Raw genomic sequence first — 22,308 nt, 5'->3', positions numbered from 1 at the left:
CCGCTAGTGTGCATATAAAAAACAAAATGTGTTTAACCATTTCGTGTATGTATCGCAAACACTTTTCTCGCACACGGTCCCGGGGGGTACGACAATTAGAAGTGTTTATATAGGCCCTATATAATAATATCTAGGATTTGGGAAAGCACGTAGTGTCTAGATTTAGTTACATCGAATTTTACAAAATTATTGCTATTTTGGTTTCTCGCGTGTTGATCTGCCTTTTTCGTATAAAAAGCGAAACTAATTCAAAGCTAAGGGAGTGTTCTCAGCATCGCGCCAGGAAACGTCCAGAAGCAATCAGCTTTGAACAATGTTGTATATCAGCCAATTGCTATTCAATCTGAACAATTAGGAGCTTCTTTGCCCAACATCTCTTGGAGAAAATAACAGTCAAACTTGGGTAAACACAGCCAAAGTCTGCCTCGCAGCAAAAGTTTACTGCCTGACTTCTATTTGACCCCTTTAATTTGGTCCAATTGAAGAAACAGAGTTAACTTTTATTGCGGACGCCTGTTTTTAATAGTTAAATAAATAAATTAAAGCTTGTTTCCGTTGTATGTCGCGGTGGCCCAATGGTTAACGTCGTACGTTTTTTTTTTTACATTTTATTTTCCATATTTGCCTCAAGGGTTCCAGTTCGTTCTTCATACTAACCTACAAAACATTTCTTTTTTTATTTTATTTTAGTTTAGTTTACCCAAAACCACACACACCTCAAAACACCCGGGCATCGCCGGGTACCTCCGCTAGTCTATATATATATATATATATATATATATATATATATATATATATATATATATATATAAAAGCGAAAATGTGTGTATGTATGTAGGCTTATTTAAGCCATTTTTCACGTGTTTTTTTTGTTTTTATTTTTCAGATTTTTTAAAATAGTTTTAACGTTCGTTTCTTTTTTGTTTTTGTTTTTTCCATTTTTACATTTAACATCGTTCGTTTTCCTGACGTTATTTTTTTTCGAGTTTTGGATTACCACCCGGGTACCCCCCGCTTAAGTTTTAACGTTCGTTTTTCTGTTTTCTTTTTTTACTTCGCTTATTCTTAGGTTTTCATTAACACCTCCCCACCTCCGACACACACACATCCAAACACTCGGGCAACGCCGGTTAACCCGCCTCGCTATATATATATATATATATATATATATATATATATGTATGTATATATATATTGATAGAACATATCATTCCTGAATTTCCGGCTATATAAATATCCGTCTCTCAAAATTTTGTTTTGGTTCAATGATTTTGCATGGCAATTCTTGACTGAGCGCCTATCGGCTTCGTGCGAAAATATGCGGAGAGCAATAATTTACATTCTTCAGTGACTTGAACTACGATGTTAAAGTTCACATCATTCCGGACAGGAAATAATTACGGACCATTCACTAGATATTAAAAGCTAACTCCGCATCCAAATGGGAATTATATTAGCAGATCCAATGTATTTCGGTCATTGGAAACTAAAAGTTTTGCAATGAGCTCCTCTAAGTTTTAGTAATTCTGTACTAGAGGAGTCGCGGATGTCAGAAGGCTAAACCATTACTATTATAATTTCGATAATAATAATAACAACTCTCATGAACCATTCGAACACTTTTTAGACAAATTCAATCTTAATACTAACATTTTATATTACATCCTGGGAGCAAAACCATCTTAATTGCAACATCGTTAGAGAAACGGACCTCTATTTTTCTTTCTCAATATTTATATTTTCCACCGCAACCATTCTACAGGTTCCTACACGTATACTGGCCGTTACTGGCTCATATATACACATATATACTATTACTTGTTTCCGTAGTAGAATAAAAATAATAATGTCGGCCTCAAGAAAGTTCGCTGTTTCTGATTTGTTGTCAGCTATATCTCTCATTCCGAAATTAGATGAATCTAAAGGAACACTCGAGAACATTAGAATATGGCGTCGCTAGGATGAAAAGTGAGGATCGATAGTTTATTCTAACTTTTGTATGATTTCACCAAACAAATTATTAGCAGATTATGTAAAGCTTCAAGTTAAATTATTAGCAGATTATGTAAAGCTTCAAGTTAACTGAGGTAAAATTATTGCATGGTTGATTCTGAGAATACATTCTAACATAGAAAAACATCTCTCTACAGAAGACAATAGAGCTAAAAAACAAATACGTACGGTATAATCGTTCAAAAACAGAAATATTAAATACAAGTAACTTTAAAATTATATTTAATAAATATTGGCAACTTCGTTTTTTCACAAATCAGCATGCCACAAATATACAGTAGTAGAAAAATATACATAACGTGGACCAAACTCTCTTCCTGATCTGCGTTAATGATCTTCTATATCACATCCCTATATCATTCGTAGTCATTTATGCTGATCACACTACAATCTATGGTAGTACATTAAAGACTGTACACTACCAACTTCTCTCTGACTCTTTCTCCTCTGATCTTGAGCATGTGTTACGATGGTGAAAGATGTTGCTAGTTACTTTTAATGCATCTAAAACCAAGTTTCTATCATCTACGCTTTGATGCCAATCGGGCATCAATTGAAATAAATGTATCTCATCTTGGGGACGCTTCATGTTTTGACAAGCTTCTGGGCTTAACCGTTACGCCTTAGCTAAACTGGAACACCTATATCAAATCCATTGGCAAGGTCGCTTGAAAAATGCTGGAATTTTTCTACCGCTCTAGTAGATATATCGCTCCTAATTTAATTCTCTACCTACACAAAAGCTAGGTACGTTAGAAACAGTTTCTCCTGCCTTGGCAGAGTTCAAAATAGACTTTCTGGCTTATTGGAGGATACATATTTCCCTTCACTGTAACCTCTTTCCCACAGAAGAAACGTTGCGAGTCTATCTCTGATTTATAATTATTTTCATCGCAAGTGCTCAACTGAGTTTCAATCGATGATCCCCCTCTCGCCAAACTTTCACAAAAAAACACTCGTCTGGCCGAAATCACTATCAATAATTTCCCACACTCCTTGCCTGTTCCTAGACCTAAATGTAGACACCAAGAGCAAAGTTTCTTTCTGGTAACTGTACGCCTGTGGAACTCTCTTCCGATTGACTGCTTCCCAGCTGACTACAATCTGAGTGTCTTCAAGTCCAACGTAAACAAGTTCTTGATACAGCGTGCTCCAATAAACCCAATTTACAAATTTCCCACTACTTATGTCTACTATGCTATACTCACATTAACTAATGCATATCAATTAATCCTTATCCTTGAATGGCCTTCGAGCCTTGATAAATGGTAATTCCTCTGTAAAAGAAACAATCGATAATAGCACGTACATAGAGAAAAATAATCAACTTCTAAACATGGTGCAATTCCGCTAAAAACTATAAAGTAGTTTTGAAGACTTGATATCCGCCTAAAATTAATGAACAAAATGGCGACATGTCACTACTCCACAAAACCGTCCTAAAAATAAATTTCTGCTACAGGGAATTAATATTTACTTTTCCGTTTTTGAGCGATTATCAAGTCTTTAATCATGCTATATTTGTTTTATTTTTTTGTTTTGCATTTTTTTAAATTGCTGTTGACGATTTGAGTTCATTTTGTATATATTTTTTCCGATTTCCTAGGCTTCAAAGCGGTGATTTATCATGGCAGCACTTTCTCTTTAGAACTTAATCAACGCTTTTAAATTAGTTAGAAAATGCAGGTAAGTTTCGAAGTATGTTTTATTGGCAACGGAAACACTTATATATTTGTTTTTATCAATTGTTCTTTTGTGGAATATGTTCCTTAACTTTCTTTTTCTACGCGATTATCGAGATATCAAAGACGTTATCGTCGTTTCGTTTTTGATACATGTATATTACATAGCTTAAGATATTACAGAATTATTTAGAAACCCCATTCTTCCCATGCAGATTATTTTGAAATGATTCTTAACTTTCACCTAATAAGTTAAAAATGACGACATAAAACTGCAATTTAATTTAATACTATTGGAAGTTTTATCCACCCTAAAAGAAGAGAAAGATTTGAACAAAAATGGAAACAACCAGGACGAATGTTCTTCTTAATTTTAATGTTGACCATGAATGAATGCCCTGAAAATTGACAAGTAGAATATGTGCTAGAGCTTCTTTTAGAAATAATTCGTTAATTATACTACGAAGAAAAAAGACGATCATATCGAAAGATACTGTCCTGGAAAGAAGTTGTTATCTACCACTGTTTTAATAATTCTAAAGAGTTAATATATAGTGAGAATCCTTTACTTTGAAAACTTCTGTTTTTACTTTATATTAGTTTTCCTTAAATCTTTTTTCTTTATCTTTTGAAGTTATATTGATTTATGCATTACAAATAAGTATGCGATAATTATTTCTCCCTTAATTTTTTTCTTAGAATACACCATTACCTGCAGCTTATCGATCAAAATCAACACTAATCGCCAGTAACAAACAGTGGTGACAATCACAGACAGCGGCTTCAACAAGCTGGCACTGGGAAAAAACTACCCCAGAGTGGAAGCTAGATTATTTCATTCGGGTCACGGTCGCTAGTGTCTGTTTTTATGGTTTGCTGTGGTCACCAACAACAACCGTTCTTTCAGTTGTTTTCTTTAACGATTCCGCTCTGAATCTTTATAATATTTTTACCGGGCAACGCCAGTTTACTGGTCCTGTTAGTCATCAATATGTAGTGTTTGATCAATAATTTACACGGTAAAATAAAAAAAATTGTCGCCTTTGAAAAGACGATGTGATTCATTTCTCGTTTAATGAAATCTGTTTTGTTGTTGTTGTTGTTGCTACAGGCCATCTACTAGCTGGCAAGTGGTGTACAAATCCTAAGAGCGATAAGACCCTTCTTTCATGTCCGAAAGTGAACCAATGTTCAACAAGCGACACAACAGATACGCTTCTACAAATTATGCTCTCTGCCTATCCAAGTTATGACAAGAGGATCCTTGCCATCACTCTCAAAATGCAAATCAAGCCGGTTCGTCGCTTGAGGACAGAGCTGAACGAAGTTACTGACCAGATTATGGTCTTTGGTGTGATTTCAAATGAAGGCAACATCATGCCACTGTTACAAGAAATGCTGTCCCCTTTCCATGTATATAAGAAGAATATTAGATAAGTAAAAATTAGATTAGGATAATCCGGGACGCAAATCTTGTAAGCAAGGTTAAGGACTGGAATGTTAGAATTTAGTCTATTGATCAATACTATAAGAAATAGTAAGATACTGTTTATATCGTAAAATGAATTGAGTGTTCATTCTGCTTGGAATCGGAATGTTAAAAATGTCAGCGAAAAAGAATGAACAATACAAATTAAAAATGTATTGTTAAAAATTAGGTTAGAGTCATTTGTTTAGAGTTTTTTGTTGTCAAAAGCGTGTGCATAGCCACGTGAATTGGCCACGCTTGGAAAACACACTTCCGATGTCATAATGAAGGGGGATTCTCAATATAGAAGCTAATAATTAGTTAGCCAGCAGAAGAGTCTGTAAGTCAGTTAGAGAGAGTTGAGAGTCAGTCAGGTGGCAGTCAGTGGTCAGCTGACCCTTTGGAAGCGAAGGGTAGAATATTAACTATGTAGATGCAAGTGAATTCTGACGTCATCCGGATTCGACCGGTCCAATGAATGAAGCATCATCATTGTGTTTTTTCAACTGTTGTCATCTTTAACACCCCAAAGGTAATGTGATCATCAATTATAACGAACTTTTGTGTAAACACCTCGAGGATTATGCATCTATACTCGTCTGTGTTAAGAACTTGTGTACATCTCCAGTCAATATATATATATGAAGTCACAAGCATCTCAGAACTGTATATGTATAACTGTTTCTCCCCTCTCTCTCTAATCACTCGTGATATATGTCCCCGTAATCTCCTTTAATATGACACACTCCACAGCATCACCTATTTGGTGCTCAGTCCAGTGCACCTAGACAAGTGTGTTGAAAAAATAAATCTTGCGCAATGCCATAGACACAAAAAGGTCCTTAGCTAGATGAAATACACCCATACACACAATGAAAAAAAGAAAAAAAGTGTCGATATGCTCCAAAGAAAAAAACAATAGCAATAATAAAAAACACCCACACACGAATAAAGTAAAATACTACGATTTCATTTAATAATTTTCATTCATAAATGAATTGTTTTGTTTTAAAAATACAAACACATACACAAAAAGAAAAATTGGGGTAATTCATTATTGTTGTGAATTCATATCAATGTTTCGAATTGAAAATGTTGAAAATTGTTTTTGCATAACTGTCACTCAAACTCAAAGTCGGCTTAATTTTAAAGTCTGTGTTAGGAAAAGAGATGTGATTTGTCGCAAAAATAATTTTGCGTTGATAGTTGAACTTTTCAGCTTTCCTGCTGTTTTTTATTTTTTTTTAATACGGGACAATTTTTGGCAGACTTTGTTGTTATTGTTGTTGTTGTTTCATATTTTTTTGAAAAAAGTTATAACTGTAACATTAAATGTGTAATCATAGTTCAATGTAATAATGCATTTTTTGAAAATGTTTGAACAAATATTGTCAATTGTTTTAAATGTATGTATAATGTTATTGCATTTGTTCGTCAGAAACTCAAATCATAAGTAAATAAAATAGGAAAATAAAAGAAAACGATACTTGAGACAAATGGTTGGCCTAGATATAAGTAAGAATTTTAGAGAGGGGTCAATAAAAGGGTATTTTTACAGTTTTTTATGTGATAAGCCAAAAACGAGAGTTTTACTTTTTGCTTATGATTATTTTATACCCATAACATTTTTCACAAGAAGTGTAACTTGCAAGGCGAGAGCATGAGATATGATCCTATTTGGAAAATTAAGACGGGAACCTGCGATGTTGTGCTTTATAAAGCAAGCTGCAAGTAATGGTACCCAGCAGAATTATAAGTCTCGGCACATTAAATAAAAAAGGCAGGCGTTTAAGCATACGAGAATTCCTTTAGATACCTAAGGACTATAAGAGTGAGTACCACAGGTAAACACCATATATCATTAAAAATGGAGAAAAAGTAAAATATACCGTAAGTACGTAGGAAGAAACGATATAACCTTATATTTCTTAAAGATGCATGAATGCAGGATAACTCTGTTGGGATCTTGGAGGCTCTGGTGAAAAAGAGAGAACAATTACAAAAATTCTGGCCATAGATAGAATTCAGTGCGCAAATATGAATTTTGCCGCAAGGAATGGGCTTAATTTAGTTAAGGGTTATGATTTCTAAGTCTTTATTTGCTGACAGTTATCCTCACCGTCAAAATTGTTTTCGTTTCACCAAGTTTCGGCAAAATTTCCTCTGGCATTCTACAGAGGGTTAACCACGACGGGACAGAAATGCTGATTCTCTAAACTGTACCCTCAGTAATATACTGCCTTTTATAGTTAATAGAGTTCCAGACGAACATTGGCTTCAGAAATCCTGCCTAAAACAGGCCATAGAATGACAGAAAACGTAATGATAAAACAGCAAATTATGTAAGGCAGTAACTACAGCCAACAGACTTACCATTCTCAACCTGTTGGGGTAAAACACCTATAAACCGCAGCGGTTGCAACCTCATTTTTACACCTGGTTTGATAGCATGAGTGTCTGTGAGAAGAGATAACAGTATTTTCAATACCTCTTCTTCTTCTTCTTCTTCTTATTATTATTATTATTATTTCTATTTGTATTACTTGATAAACATTTTAATAACGATTACAGCTTTATAGTTTTAAAAATTAATTTCGATCAACGTCATGCGTTATTGCGAATGGTGTTGGCTAAATACAGAAGAAAAGTAAAGAAATGTAAGATAGAATGCCAAACTGGCAGAGACGGTTTGGAGAAAGTATTAAACGGTGGCGGAAAGACATTGGGAGAATTGAAGAAATAAGAAAAGGAGTTAAACTAGGACGGTAAGCCAAGAACGAGCTTGAAAGGAGATATAGATTTTTGGAAAAGGGAAGGAAGAATGTTCTAACAACGTTGAAAGAGAAGATCCACACTGGTTGTATGAAAATTCAGAACTTTGTTGGAAAAAAGCGTTGCGTTTCGGCAGAACAACCTTTACCGGAACAAGTAATCTCAGTTGTATAAAAAATAAAATGGTATTAAACAGGCGGGAAATAACAACCCTCCAAATGCAAAAGATGGCAGGAAGTTCTGGAGTGGGATTTGATCTGTCGACGGGCGATATAATAAGAAGGCTAGCTGGTTGGGAGAGGTCAGAGAAACGCTATCAGGAATGCAGCAGATGAAGAACGTTGAGATAATCATTGATGACCTGAACATTGGCATACGAAGGATGACAAACTGTAAGGCACCTGGGCCAGATGGAATAATATGCTTCTGGTTTAAACATTTCGAATGACTTTATCCACCTATAGCTGCTGCCATACAAAGAGTCGTAGAGTCGGGAGATGTCACTGATTGTCTTGTAAAGAGAAGAACAACACTGATTAGGAAAGATCCCTCAAAGGGGACAGATGCCAATAACTATAGACCAATTACATGTTTACCATTAATATTGAAACTGTTAACAAGTACCTTTGCAGAAAAAATGTATGCACATCTTGTGAGTAATGGTGTGTACTCTGATTAACAGAGAGGGCGTCGAAAATGTTTGAGAGGTATCAAGGAGCAACTACTGATTGATAAAGCATTAATGCAGGATGCAAGGAAGATAAGGGGGATATGAGTGTAACATGGATCGATTAAAGAAAGGCTTATACATGTTTTCTCATTAATGGATACGGGAAACCCCACTGATAGTGAAGGTTGCTGAGAATGTGGTAGGGCTTTTGGAGACAAGTATGGTTCAATGGAAAACGATGCTGACAGTAAACAGAGAAGTGATGGGGCGGGTTGACATTAAACGTATTATATTCCAAGGAGATTCAGTATTTGGACTTCTTTTTGTAATGATAATGATGCCACTGAGCAAAAACTTTGGATCTGGTTGCAGACGCCTCAAACATCTACTGTTTATGCATGATTTGAAAATGTTCAACAGAAATGAAAAGGAAATGGGGAGGCTGGTAGAACTTGGGGACACGCTCAGAAGATATCGGGAGGGAGTTTGTGATAAATACGATAGGCGTGCAATAAGTAATGTCCCTGGCCTACTTCCCATAGCAGTAGAGCAACGATACTTGGCACTGTTATTAGTCTTTCTCTACATAGGAGCAACCAAGAGTTATGCCATTCTCCCATCCTTTGATGCAGCTCTGGAGACCCTTTTTGTAGAACACCCCGGCATGGTACTCCGTGACTTCAGAAATCAAGGCTGCATCATCTGGGACACGGTTTCCTTTCAAAAAAAACTTCATGGCTAGGAAGAGGTGAAAGTCAGAGGGTGTAAGGTCAGGAAAGTAAGGATGATGGGGATGGTTTCATAACCACACGCCCGTGCTTCTGATCTGGTTACATGCGAGTTGTAGATCGGATCATTTTCCTGCAGGAGGAGGGTTTCTTTGCGTATCTTGCCCCGCCTCTTGATTTTGATTGCTTCCCTGAATTTCCTCGAAAGTCAAGCATTCTAGGTCTTTGTAACTGTGGTACCCTTTGCCAAGGAATCTGTCATCACTACTCCGTGCTGGTCCCAAAAGACTGTGAGCATGACCTTGCCAGCGGAGGGCTGCCCTCTTGCATTCTTTGGAGGGGGTGAGTTCAAGTGCTTCGACTTCATTGACTGGGATTTGGTCTCCGGATCCGGTTTTATTCTGTGTAATCAGTCACTTGAACACCTTTGACTTATCTTCTTGGCACATCTCCAAATTCATTCTCGCGTCTGGAATGGTAGGAACAACCTGGGAATCCATTTGGCAGACACCTTATGCATATGAAAATGGTCATGAATGATAGTTTCCACAGACCCTGTACTAATATGGACATCTTGGGCTATTTGGCGAATAGTAATGGGCCGATCTTCCAAAATGGCAGCCTCAACTTGACGGACAGATGCCTCATCAATGCCAAAATGGCATTTTCACTTACTTCCCGCTATGTTTGAATTCACTATGCCAGCGTTTTACAAGGTCATATGATAGGGGCATTATCGACATAAGTTTCTTTCATTTCATCAAAAGTTTCCTGTGGTGTGCGTCCTTTCAAATACAAAAACCCGGTCACTGCTCGACATTCAACACGCTGCAACTCACACCTGACTCAGTTCAAACGTCTGTAAAACAGAAACCACAATTAGTTCAGAGCTGTAATTTGACACATTGCCCGTAGTGATATAAATCATTGCACATGCAAAATTTAAGCTAGATCAGACAACGAATTGCGTCAGGGGCATTACTTATTGCACGCCCCACGTAAATGTGCGGTGATGGTTATGAAAACGGGAATAAACGTTCATTCGAATAGAATAGTGCTGCCAAATGGAGAAATTATAAAAGAAATAGAAGATACAGGGTATAAGTATTTGAAAGTGTTGGAGGGTGTAGGCATCATGAACAGAGAAATGAAGGAAAAAGTCAGAAAGGAGTATCTTATAAGAGTGAAACTAATTGCAAAGTCGAAATTGTATGGACGAAACCTAATAAAAGCAGTGAATGCATGGGCAGTCAGTGTTTTGAGATACAGTGCGAGAATTTTAGACTAGACTGACAAGGAATTGAACGCAATGAATATCAAAACAAGAAAAGTTTTAGCAATGTTTGGTATATTTCACATTCGAAATAGCGTGGCAAGGCTGTATCAAAAGAGGAAAGGCGGTGGGATAGGATTTAAAAGTGTAAAGATTATGTTAGAATGGAAATGTCATTGAAGGAGCATGTGGTTAGGAGAGAATGATTAAGGTCGTGGCCAATGACAGGGAGATATGCGAGACCAAGGATAATTAGGTGACACGTATGGATAGAGAAAGGGCAAATCAACTGGTTAGGAAGGTAATACATGGAAGGTTCTTCCAGGATATAGCAGAAGTGGCTGATGAAAGATCATGGTAATTGCTTTGAGATGGGTATCTGGCTAAGAGTACTGAAGCTTTTAGTTGTGCAGCATAAGAGCAGGCATCAGGAACACGATTGTTCACAAAAGTGGTTCTAGGAGAGGAAGTTGCTACAAAATGTCGGATTTGTGGTAAGACATCATAATCCATTGCGCACCTTGCAGCAGGGTGTAGTTGAGTGGCCTAGAGATAACACCGCAAAAGACACGATCGCATGGGACTCCGGATATATTGGGAGGTGTGTAAGAGGGTTGAGGTGAAGTGTGCTGGAAAATGGTTGTAGGAGGTGCCTGATGAACTGAGAACAAGTGAGGATGGCAAGGTAGAGGTATGGTGGGACAAAAGTGTCATAACTACCAAGCAATTGGAATATAATGGGATTCGGATATATTAGGAGGCGTGTAAGAAGTTTTGGGTGAAGTGTGCTGAAAATGGTTTGAGGAGGTTCCTGATGAAGTGAGACAAGTAAGGATGGCTAGTAGATCAATGGTGGGGCAAACGTGTCATAACTACCTGGCAATTGGAACATAATCGTCCGCATTTACACGTCATTGACACAGTCTAAAAAACTGGCGTATTGTAGACTTTTCAGTACCCCCGGAGATGAATATGAGAGAGAAAGAGAACGAGAAGTGGAGCAATTATGCTCCATTAGCCTTGGAAATAACGTGTATACACAGGGTTAATACACAAATAATACCGGTCATAGATGGTACACTAGGAGTAGTATCAAGTCGTCTGGAAAGACAACTGAAAAAACTACAAATCCCCGACGTAAATAAACGAAACAGGATTGATTATTATTTTATAGAGGCACTAGTATTTCCATCTTGTGCAATCGTCAGTATTGGAAATAATAGTTACTCTCAGTCGAGGGATTCGGTTTCGCTTTCAAATTTACCATACACGTTAACTTACTTCAGCTTTTGTTGACTGTAACGAATAACGAATATCTAGCTATATATATATATATATATATATATATATATATTTATATATGTATATATATATGTAGATATATATATTATGACGTTTACTTCATTCTTTAACTACTCACACATGTGTATATACATATGTATATATATATATCAGCGAAAATGTGTGTATGTATGTGTGTATGTATGTTTGTATGTATGTATGTATGTATGTGTCTCTGCTTTTTGTGTATGTCTATAAAAGGCTTTTTTGGCCATGATTCTACGTTGTCTCGCTCCTTCTTAAACCTTTTTATATGTCGTCTAAATAATAATATCCACGACTAAGGAACTCTGGTCGAAGCTATCTTTAATTTGCCCGACTTTTACAAGCTATTTTCGAGATATTTTTTGACCGCCGCGTAGCAGGGAAAACAGAGACGGGCTTCCAGCGCAAAACTATGTAAAACATCACGCGACTTTACGTTTTCGCGATTTATAAACGTCAACTTAACACACTTATCAATTCATCTAATCCCGTGGTCGAGATGGTTAGGTCGCAGGGTTTCTTTTTCCCCATTTCCATTCCCTCTCAGCGTCAAAGGTTGGGGTTAAAGCCTATCTTTCTACTAAAACTTTTTTTTCTTTTACACCTCCAAACTCCCCGCCAAAGTTTTTTTAGCAGGGTTTTGTTGATCTACTCCCCCCCAACAACACACACCTGCAAATACCGGGTGCTCAAGATGGTTAGGTGGAAGGGTTTTTTTCCATTTCCATTCCACCTCCGCATCAAAGGTTCGGAGTTCAAGCCTACCTTTCCACTAAAACATTTTGTTTTTCACCTCCAAACACCCGGCCAAGGTTTCAGGGTTGTTGGTCTAAGTCCCCCTCAACACACACACCTCTAAAAACCCGGGCAACACCGGATACCCCCGCTAGTATATGTATATATATATATATATATATATATATATATTTATATACGGTTTCACAGTTATAAGTAATAATAGAAAAAGTATTATATTTATTTTAAAGTTTGATTTACCTAATGAGAATTCAGTTTCTGCTTTAATATTCCTAATAAGAAAAAGAAACATGCAAATATATTGATGTTTAAAACTACACTAAAAATTGGAAAATACCTCTTATATGTTTTCGAACTATTTAAGCAATATTTATTATTAGACTACCCGTGACTCGTTGGGTCACTATGTTATATTATTTATGGAATTAATGTAGGACCGTTACACTTGTGACGTAAAGAAAATAGTTTTTGTTACATAACAGAAGAATTTCTATGAAAGTATATGAAAAAGAAAAAGGAACAGAGATAGATTTCTATGAGTAGTACTATTTATAATTGATAAATTTGGAAGAAAAAAGTACATTCATTGAATTATAAGTGGTTTGTCATACTTACAGGTAAATGTGCACTGAACAGATCCCATAATACTAATTAATATAATATAAGTATCAAATTTAATATACTATAATAATCAATTGAATTCAAATTTTGATATATCTTCTAAATTAAACGCAAAAAAAACACAATTTGGGACGCTAAAAACGTACCTGTAAAAAAATAATACATTTTATTGTAACGCAAATAAAAAAAAATCATATTTTTGGGGTTATTTATTTATGTTGCTTTGGAGAATGAAATGCATGAATGTTATTTAAGGAAGGTGTATTAAAAAATGGAGAATACATTGTTTAAAAAACGAAGGTCGTGGGGAAATCGCAGTTGTAACATGATGTTATGGTTTTCAAGAGGTGAAAGTAGATTTATTTGTAAGAAAATTGCGTTAAAATAACTGAAACGTAATACAAAAATGAATGATGTACAAACAATCCTGAAAGAATTTATAATTGTTTATTTGGATAATTTAAACGCGAAAAAAAAAATGGGACGCTGGAAACGTACACAGTAAGATAATACGTTTTATTGTCGCGTTGATTATTCGTTTATGTGGGCATGCGCAACCGGAAGTCGGAAACCGGATGTTGGGTTACAACACCCTTTACAAGGCTATTTAAATTTTATAATTATATAGATTATAAAATATCCCAATAGTACTGATCTTATGGCTGACTTTTTGCGAGTTAAAAATGTTTTCCCTAATCCTGAAAGACTTTAATATCGAAATTGTATCTCCGGAATTAATGAACTATTCATTGATTTTATTGATGTTATACTGTCAAAAAGCGCTACGATTTGTAGATGAAGAACCTTTCAATTCTTTTGTCCCCCCCAACCATCGACGATGCTGCTGTCCGTTACGAAATCAGAATTTATGACTTCCACTCTTGTGCGTCCTTCAGACGAATCTTGTGAATTGTTACTTAGTTCTTGTTAGACGGCCTTATCAGGCGAACAATGAGGCCATCTATGAATATCAGGTTGTCAGATATTTCATTGCAGCATCGTTGAACGCGTACAATGTAACGCTATTCAGATTGTCTTACTCTCGCCGATTCCGGTTCAATAAAATAAAGAGCTCTAGTAGATGTCTGTGTAATTGATAATAAAAGTCCGTCTTCCAAGTGGACAGTGGTCTGAGATTTTGGTCAAATATTAAGAATCTATGACACTTGTTATGAACCAAACAGAACGAGGTGTGTTTATCAAAAGTTAAAGCGGTGAAATAAGTAATCAAATGTCTTCTTTCTTTCGCTGATCGATGGATATGAATTGGAACCAAGTAGTCTCTGACTAAACCAAGTATTTCTCTCACATAAAGATAGTAATTTTCTTAAAATTAATAAATAATACGCATATTATTGAATAATATTCTTCGATAGTATGTAAGCATTATGGATGCAGATGAATGCAGGCGTATTCCAATCGTTTCTAATTTAAATAATGCGAAATCGTTACATGGTTACAAAAATTAGCATATTGACGCCCGGATATAAACTTCATTACTTGGACATACAACATACTAAGATGATCTGAAAAAGCATGGCGTTCCTTATCTATCATTCAAGCGTATTAAAATTTACATAATAATGGCAGTAACTTTATTTGGAACAATTGTTATTGTCGCGGACCGTGGCAAGAGAGGTTCGCTTTACAGACTCTCTAGAAGCCATTACCGTGACTTGTGCATAGATTAATTAGTATTCGCGTTTTAATAAAGTGAAGTTATAAGGATATATTAAATTCAGAAGTGGTTTATAATTACATTTATATCTTTAATGAAGGAGATTATTTCGTTTTTTAATTTTTAATCAAGGTGTAAAATACTTTGCTGTTTTAAAGGGGCATCACATTTATACTAACCTAGTTCATCGTCGCAAAATATATCATCGTAATTTTATCTTTTAATACATTGATTCACTTTTACGGTGAATTAATGCGTCATAATATAGTGCGTGTATGAAATAACATGTTGCGCTCGACTTCTCTGACTTTCTAGAGTAATTAATAAGAACACGAATAAAAAATGTAGAATAGGGGCTGTGCATAGACTAAAGGCTAGTTTGTCAACGGTATTCCCAAGTTACATAACGAATAATGGTAATATACTTAATAAATTTATCATATCAAGTATCCTAACAATGTAGTTTAACAGAATTTTTGAATGAGTCAATTAAAACACGAGTGAACGAAATATAAATACTATCAATATACATAATACGGTCAAAGATTATTACGGTTCTATGATGAACGTTTCCGAACCGGTACATATCGGATTTCTGACATAAAAATCCAGCAGGAAACGCCTCAGTTTTCTTATAAATTTCTAATTTCGAACAAGGCGAATGGTAACCAAATTCATACCGGCATTATGAATTGTTTACATTTCCGTGCAGAGTTTCCACTTAATCCAGATATTGAGTTTTATTTTAAATTAATGTAAGTTGAATTCTTGGAGTCTGTTCATTTGGAGTTTATTCATAAATATGTTAATCATTTAAACTGATTTAAAAATATATAATAAAATAGCTTAATATACAATAGATTAGCTTATTTCTTAAAAAAAATTCGAAGTTTTACAAAATAGGTTTTATATAAAGCATTACATTTAGTTTTGAAACATTAATATAATTGACGCTTAATAGGTTTATATATTAACTTCTAAAATAGCTACAAAATATTCTACATTGTCAATAAAGGAATAATTCGTTTTCATTATTTTAAATGAAAACATATCATCCGCATCCCGAATTTATAGATCTTCTGAGCAGCTTTTTAGAACGAATTATGTTCGTCAATTGAGTTGTCTACTGCATTTTATAAGAGAATTTGTAAGATGGCGTATTAATTTTAATTACTATATTATGTAATATAGCTTATATTCAGATTCATAAAAGTGATTCATATGATTCCATATCAAAACTAAAAATATATTATCATTAATATTAGGGCTATAAAAAAGAATATTCTTTTCATAATTTTGACTCGAGTAAATAGCAGTTTATATTTTATATGTTTTTGATGAGGATGTGTGGTTCTCGATTAATTAATGTATCTGTGTCGGATATGAGGCCAAGAGTACAAAAAAACATAAGACTATTCTCTTGTCATAGCGCTAATTACTATTCACATTAAAATTCCAGGTGAACTAATTCTTTAAATACTTTTTAAAGATTGCAATATACCAATATAATATTATTACGTGTGTAATGTTGCAAACTAGCACGTTTTCTAGTTTTAAATACTTAAATATATTCGATTCGTAATTTTAACATTCGTGCAAGACATTGGATTGTTAAAAAGTTTGGTTTTAACTCATAAATATTTTTGATTTGAAGCTATATTTGTTGATAAGATTACACCGTTAATAACTAATACATTTCGGTCTCCGAAACTACAATATAATTCATCAGGCATTGTTCCGGTTATTATTCTGTTAATGACACAAATTAATTTATAAGATATAACAAGTTTTATCAAGGTAATATACATCTAATCTGTGTATCTAATCTTGCTAATTTACGATGTAATTAGTGTGTATACTTCATGGGGATTCGATCATAATTGTAACGACAGCAAACACATTTCAAAGCGTTAGAATATAATCTATTCTTTTGGGGAATTATTACCAGAGACTGAACTGACATACACATTTACGCAATAAATCAAAATACGTTCTGACAGATTCAGTTTCTTAATTATTTTTCGGAAACTTTAGTTTTATTTTATGCTGTTGAGTTTTCTTTCCTTTTGTAATAGAATAATTAACACGCTTACATAAACTTCAAAAATACACGCGTACAGAAACCAGTATGGATCTGAAAATGTTTTTGCATAGACATTTAATATAAAGTGATCGGTCTCGTGTTTTATTTACAGCTGTTAATCGTAATATTAAATGTAGCTTCATAGGAATTAATATATAAAGCAACGAATATAGACGCAACCGGCTTTCACCAGCCTCGCCCGGTCGTATAATACGCTTAAGTATGAGATTTTAAGTTGTCCATATTTCGTATATATTATTATAGCGCTGTGATTTAATGAGTAAAATAATATTTAGGTGTCATAAGCTAGAATAGAAACTTAATGCGAAAATGTAGCATTCAAAGCTGGTGACGATACAACTGTACCACAGTGACGCCCATATAAACTGACGAATAATTATAAATAAAAAGATATACTAAGATAAATGTACAAAATGGAAAATGATTTTTTTTTTCATTTTTAACCCATTTTTGAACCCTTAAAAACTATTTTTACCGGCTAAATCCGTCTGAAAGTACGGTTCATAAAAAAATCAATTAATTTGTTACGCCTTACGACTCTCTGCGACTTTTAGTTTTGGAAGCGATAGTTTGAAAATATTGAGACATACAGACACACACCCATACAAATATATACATCTGTTTATATATAAGTGTTGCAACGACTGCATTTTTACGGATGATTTCGAGTTTAATACAATAATAAGGTCGATTTCGAATTTTAAATTATGTTTGAACTTAGAGTTTTGCATAGTTTTTTTTTTACATTGGGGTCACCACTTATCAAGGCCGGAATGCCACTCAGGGATAAGAGTTATTGCGTGTACAGTAATCAATGAGATAGTATTGTAGTAATCATTTGTATTGGGGATGTTTATAGAGTGTCTTACTTAAGGGGGCGGTTTGTCAGGAGTTTGTTTATGTTGGATTTGAATGCATCCAAGTTGTAGTCAGGTGGGAAACAGGCAAGTGGCAGAGAGTTCCGTTGGCGTGCAGTTATAAGAAAGAAGATTTGCTCATGGAATCTACGTTTGGATTTAGGCCCAAATAAAGGAAGGGGAAAATTATTGACAGTAGTTTCAGCCAGACGGGTGTTTTTCGTGAAAGATTGGTGAGGGGGGGCGAGTGAGTGGATCTCAGAGAGCACCTTCCATGGAAATCGCGATAAAACAAAGACAGCTTGCAACGTCTCTTCTGTGGGAGAGAGGTTGCAGGGAAGAGAAAAGGGCATCTCCCACTAAACCACGAAATCTATTTTGTACTCTGCCAAGGCCAAGTAGGCTGTTTTTTGGCAGCTCCTGCCCAGATGCGGCAGCAGGACTCTATCCTTGGACGTACTTGGCTTTTATAAAGATAAAGAATTGCATCAGTAGTGAGATATCTTCTGGAGCGGTAGAAAGATCTCACCATTTTCCCAGCATCCCTGGCAACAGATTTGATATATGTGTTCCATTTTAGATCAGGAATAACTGTCAAACCCAGAAGCTTGTCAAAATTAAAAGTGACCAGCCACCTCTTTCCCCATTGTACCACGCGCTCAAGATCAGAAGAGAGAGAATTAGAGAGAACTTTGTAATTTACGGCCTTTGATGTGCTGCCATAGATGGGCATGTCATCAGCATAGATGTCAACGAATGATTTAAGTATGTGTTTTAGGAGATAATTGATGTAGATCAGGAAGAGAGTCGGACCCAGGATGGACCCCTGAGGGACTCCAGCATTAATACTGTTAAAACCAATATAATTCATCCTATTCAGCGCATCAAATTAGTCCTAAATTAGCAGAAATCATAGAAAACAAATGTGTAAATTATCAGTGTAATAATTAAAGATATATAAATATACACGCCTTTCCGGTCTAATACTTTACAATCGAAGAAAATTTGCCGGATATTGTTACAATACATGTGGATGAGAGAGTATGATTTATGCCATTTGCGTGTCTTCCAGTTTCTGTCTCAAATATGAGACATATGAGGAGTATTTTAACCTTGACGGACGAACGAATTCATAAGTATTATGATAAATGAGAAATAAGTATGACCCTTAATCGGACGGTTCTTACTATTGTTTATACGGAAGTGTGCATTTCCGCTCGCGTCTAAAACAGTAACCCCCACTCTCTCTCTCTTTGTCTCTCTATCTAACTACATACATATATATATATATATATATATATATATATATATATATATATATATATATATATATGTATATATATATATTGTATATGCGTGTTTCTATGTGCGTATTTACGTATATGTATAATATATATATATATATATATATATATATATATATATATATATATAACTACTTCATTTACTCACACAAATTTAATATACGAAAGTATAGATTTATGCGTAAACTTTAAGTATTTACTTAAAAAGTGCTCAATACGTAGGTAGAGCTAGTTAGTAATTTATGAAATATATATGGCGATTAAGCTACACTGAATATTCAGTGTAGCTTAATCGCCATATATATTTTATAAATTACTATATATATATATATATATATATATATATATATATATATATATATGTATGTGCGTATGTACGCATATGTATAATATCTATGCATACACATATATATATATATATGCATACACATATATATATATATATGCATAGATATATATACCTATATAATACATATTAAGTGTATATTAGAATCAGTGTGTGTGTGTGTGTGTGTGTGCGTGTGTGTGTGTGTGCATGCGTGTACAAGGTGAGTAACGGGAAACGGATGTTTTTAGAGCATCCATGACTACATAATCGCATAGTTTAGTAAAATATTTATGTACATTATATAATTTTGTTGAAGTTTCGCAGAGTTTAGTTTTCCTTAAAAACATCCGTTTATTGGATTATACTGTATATACATGAAATATAACACGTTATATATGTTTTTATAATTGCTACTTCTACTGTTAGAGAAGTAAATATTATCATTATCATTCATTTTTTTATTGGTGTAAATTTCAAATGAAAATGGATAAAATTAAATATTTTCTACTTAAGGAGACAATAAATGATTTAGAGCAATAAACTAACAGTAAATTATCATCTATCAGGTCTGTTTAGTTTAGTTGTGAATTGTAAAATCTTAGATTAACACGTTTTTTTTATTCCCGATAGATGAATATTTTGTCTACAGTCTCATCAGAACCAACAAGTTTAGTAAGGTACCGAATAGCATTTTACTGTTTCTGATTTGCAATTTTCAGTTCTAGTACCAGATCCAGTAGTACGCTAAAGAGGGGTAGGGCCCCGAAACATGCATGTACGTAGATTATTGTTTTAAAAATAAATAAACATATTATTTGTTTTCGTCCAAAAATAAAAAAAAATGGGCAATTCCTAAAAAAACATCCGAACTTCAAGGTGAAGACGCTAACCTCAGCATCGTTTAAAAAATTTTTAAAATGCAACGGAAATATCTAAACGATAAAAACTAAACAGTAAATCGTCTATGACATCATAGCGTAATGGCTAAGACGCTGGACTGAATATACTTAAGGTCCGGGGTTCGAGTCGTAATAACAGTCAAGCTACGCTGAAGAGGGGTAGGGCTCCGATGCATGTACGTGTATATATATATACATATATATATATATATATATATATATATATATATATATATATATATATATATATAAGTACCGTTTTATGGTAATAAAAAAATAAAACACATATTTTCTCTGCAACAGTATTAAGAACTCTATTCAGGTGTTTACTAATTACCAGTTTACCATATATATATATATATATATATATATATATATATATATATATGCTTTAAGAAAATATATTTTTCATTTGTATTTCACATTTTATATTTACCAATTTTTAATTCATGGAGTTCATTGTAATTACAGAGAATATTACAAATAAATGACGACGGCCTATATTATAAATTTAACCGTGTGTTACCATCTTACAATGTTTCAGTAAAGTACGTTGACATGCTAAAATTCCTGAGAGCTACTGTTTGCTAGCGCAAAACCATACTTTTAATTATCATTTTAATGAATGAATTTATTCTGCCTCCAATTTCTTAAAGGAAACAGCAACTATCAATACATTAAAAGGAAATAAGATGTTTTGGTTTAACAACAATTAACTACAATGTTCGACAATTGGAAATTGTTGTAATTGTTTTATATTATATCATTTATTACGCAAATATATATATATATATATATATATATGTATATATATATATATATATATATATACATATCTACACACAAAGTTCCGTTGATTAAGTTATCAGTCTTTTTGATAGGATTGTTTAATTGTCGTTAACTCTTGACAATGAATTATGTAATTGTTGTACATCTTTATAACCACTGACAATTTTTACTTATTCCATGTTTAAATGAGCAGGTACAGCGAGCATTGAAATACACCTTACTAAAATCCGATTCTCACAATATGGACGTTAGGATATTTTAGAAGAATGATATGAAATAAAATTATGTTTTGAACTTTGACAGAATGTCACATAAATGTATGAAATGTTTATTTTTTGAGCTGCATTAAAAATCAGACAAGACAGAAAGCCTCCGAGATATTCTCACAGGTAGGGTAGAACTAAAGAAGTGAAACACCAGAGTTGACTGGCCAAAGATTGTATGCATGAGGACAATTATGTGTCCATAAAGAGAAAAAGTCCACAATTTTATGTAAGTGTGGAAACTGTACACACATTTATTCACGAACTGAAGATCCGGAAGATTTGCAGGAAATTTGTTTTAAGGATACTCTATCTTTGTCATAGACTATTTTAACAAAACGTGCATCAACCCAGTTGTTCATGCTATCTATAGTCTAAATCTGGCTACCTTTCTTTTTCTCTTAGATAATGGAACACCATAGATATTGTCGTTATGAGTAAATTTAGTTGTTGAGAAAAGGCTGAAACAAGGTGCATTGGCACGTTCACACAAGAGGACTTCGAAGGACCATTCTGGTAGTTGTTGGAACGATACAACAAGTTTATTGCAGTCGGATAAGTTTATTTCGAAAGGACACTGGAGTTAAATGTGTTGAAGTATAAAGAAAGGTGCTTATACGAAAAAAAAATCTGGAAACTTTTGGAGGAATTTCGCATATATATATATATATATATATATATATATATATATATATATATATATATATACTAGCAAAATACCCGTCATTTACTGGATTCAAAAACAGGCTACAGAAAGTGGACTCTGATTTATGAAAG

The sequence above is a fragment of the Euprymna scolopes genome, chromosome 6 (genome assembly GCF_053919585.1).
Source record: "Euprymna scolopes isolate OS-2025 chromosome 6, ASM5391958v1, whole genome shotgun sequence".
NCBI lineage: Eukaryota > Metazoa > Mollusca > Cephalopoda > Sepiida > Sepiolidae > Euprymna > Euprymna scolopes.
This window is presented reverse-complemented; position numbering follows the sequence as displayed.